The sequence below is a fragment of the Rhipicephalus microplus genome, chromosome 10 (assembly GCF_043290135.1).
Source record: "Rhipicephalus microplus isolate Deutch F79 chromosome 10, USDA_Rmic, whole genome shotgun sequence".
Lineage (NCBI taxonomy): Eukaryota > Metazoa > Arthropoda > Arachnida > Ixodida > Ixodidae > Rhipicephalus > Rhipicephalus microplus.
Window position 1 is genome coordinate 9,323,705 of NC_134709.1, and position 3,377 is coordinate 9,327,081.

Consider the following 3,377-nt stretch of genomic DNA (forward strand, 5'->3'; position numbering starts at 1 on the left):
CCACCTCGGTCAGTTGCCGTCAGTGCCGCCGCCCTGTGTGAACATTCGCGGATGAACAAGGGTCGCAGGGCAGCTAGCTCGACGGAACGAAAAAGGGCCAGGACGCAATCGCTTTCCGTGACGTAGAATGAAGTGGGCAAGAGAGTTGGTTGTACCACATTTGCGAAAATAGACTTCTTTCCGAAAGTCCTTTTCGTTCGTTACTCTTTGTGCGCAAAATATGATATTTTCGGGTCCCTTAACCTTATACATACACAGTCGACACGAAATAGCTTAATATAAGAAATGAAAGGAATACATTTTAACACGCTCCTTCGTATGTGGTCGGCAGTGTTCGAACGCTGAACGTAACGTTTCCAGAAACATCTCATTTCGGGCTGTACCGAAGTGTAGTGATGGACATTTGTCCCATTCAAAATATTCAGTATGCCCAAGTGGACGCAGTGTACTTATCCGAGGCCAGTATCTGAAAGTTATTTGATGCTCCTTCACTCGTACAAGCCAATGTTTGCCTCCAAAAAAAAGGGTCCCTTGTAATTCGCGCGGATGGTAGCGGGCCGTTTCCGGGACCTAAAGGTGAATCATAAATGTGAACAAAATGTTTGCGTATGCTGTGAAGATAAATTGTCAAGCCCCGTGAAGAACAGCTTCGGGAGAAAAACACGACAAAATCAAAACCACCGATCACACACGTATCCAACGCAAGAGACAACATTTGAAGCACCCTTCTCTGAAGGCAATAGAAGAGCACCAGAGAAGCTCGATAGTTGATGAAAAAAGAAATTTGCAAAGGCTGGAACTTTCGGAAGGAAACAGCGATAAAAACAGAAAAGACACAGGTTCAAGGCAAATCAAAAATGCACAAATGCTGGATCGTGAGTCTGGTAAAAATAAACGAGTGTAAAAGTTGTGGCAACAGTTGAGAAAGTGTGGCAGTCAGAACAATAGCTCGAAAATAACATCATAATTGATAAATATGCCAAAATACAACTTAGAAAACGATTGCCGAGTAAGCCACCATTAAATAGGCAATACGAGCTCACTTTGTTATTATATGGGGCACGAGCATGATCTGAAATAGGGAAAAAGGTTTGTAAACAAAATAAAGAACAAACACATAGGTATATATAGAAATTCGGATGGAACACTGAAAGCTGTGTGGCATACGACGGCCTCCGCGTCACTACAACACCTGTGCTTCTTCGGCAATGACACTGCTGAATGCCTCAACACTGCCGTTTGCGACGATCGAAGCATCAAAAAGTCGCTTGCTTATGTATGGCATGCGAAATAAAGGATGAAAACTTTGCTTTTTCGCGTACCGCTTCCTAGACGTAAGCAAACGCATACCGAAACTGTTAGAAGCAGCGAAAGAATAATGGGAGGTTGTAGGTAAAAGGGAAAGAAAAGAAATGATAGTTGTGAGTTTGAAGAAGGGGCAGTAGAGAAAGATGCAGCGTGGATTGCGACTTCCATATATATATAAATATATATATATATATAAATATATATATATATATATATATATATATATATATATATATATATATATATATATATATATATATATATATATATATATATATATATCAGTTGTTTTGCTCTGTGCCTTACGAGTTCGGGGCTGTTGCATAAACAGTACATAAAGAAGGAGTGGAGGCCTGCAGCTCTGGGGTCGAATCAGGGAATTCGATGGCGTTGCTACAGACAGCCAAAATCACCTTGTCTTGCGTTTGGTCGTCTTTGTGCACGTGCTGTTCGGTGTGCTATCTTTCTGTCTCACTCCTCTCTTTCCTCCTTTCAATCTCTCCCATCCCGTTCCCATGTGTAGGGTAGCCACCCAGTTATCTTCGACTGGTTGACCTACCTACCTTTCTTTCTCCACCATTCTCTCTCACCTCAAGTGCTCCTTCTAGAAAGAAGCCTGCTCGGTTTCTTCTAAAAGAAGATCAAGAAATTATTTAAGTCACTGGATGTTAGGCATACACCACTCGTTCCCGCCCTTTCATTTTTCAGCATGGCCTGCCTTGCAACCTTAGAAAAGAGGGTACTGGTCATAAATAGTGTCTCCACCCAACATTTTGCAGGAAGTACACAAATGTTTTCCATTTACAAATATGTTAATTCGACTTTCCAATGTATCCATGCCACGGAGACTATGGAGTCCATGATTGCATTCGCTTTTGTGCACCGTGAATGAGCAAATGCGTAAAAGAAGTGACCTTCCCAAGCAAAGTATAGGTTCTTTTCACTGTTTTCGCAAGCAGAGGATATTTTACCATGTGGTAGAATATCCGCTTGCCACGCGAACGACCCGCTTTTGATCCCCACTCGGGCCTCAACCGCCTTGGTTTTGTTCCACTATGCTCCAGAATTTTTCATTAATTATATATTTTGTTTGTATCGTTCTCAATTTTTCGGTCATGCATAGGATAATGATTTTTCACTCCCAACCAACGACACCGACGCCAACAGCAGAATTCCTGCGAAACGAGATCTTTAGCACTATCGCCTTAATGTTTTACTGCATCTAAATACTTCCAAAAAGTGAGGTAAAAGCAGGCACTCTTAGAGGTGATCGTCCTTAGTTCGCTTCATATTGCTCAATTTTCTTCTGGCTTTTCAGGCGTCGAATCAAATTTAAGGGCCACACAGACGCGCTAAAACTTTATGCAGCTTTCCGGATAATTTATCATACTGTACTTAAAAATACTCAAACGGCAAAAATGAAACCGGGTTTCATTAGCGTATATCCGCAAACGTGAAGCACCCACTCGCGTCTTCGATGCGAGGCGTGCGCTCAGCAACAAAAATAAGGTTACTGTTTTTGTTGTGTATGTCAGTGACTGCGTTGTGGAGGAAACGCGAAGCAGATAAATTAATTCGGTGGTTCGTTTTGAATCTGAGAGTGGCGTTCTCCAGCCAGTCTTTGCTGCATTACACGATGCGCTCCTGAGCGAATCACTGCTTGTTTGATTACTTCCGTCGCAGTGACCACCGCCAAGCATGAAGGTAAACCCGAGCGCCTTCGATGGCACCTGGAAGTGCTCTCAGCGAGTTGGCGCAACCACATATGAGCGCACCTTCGGGCAATACGGTAATGAAGTCGATGAGGATACCGTTCGTAAACAAACTTCTTGCGCTGTTTCTTTCACTGTCGCGAAAACGTTTGATGTTTGTATATTATTTTCCAAAGCCACTTTTCATCATCAACTTTTCAAGAGAAATGGTTACATACCGCATTAATAACTGCGAAGGAAATATTCAGTGATCTTGCATGCATTTTTTTTTTGCTTACATACAGCTGTTGTGTCGGGAAAGCCAATGAAATTAAATACTATTGCATTTAGGATATAACTGCGGGAAATCATGACGGC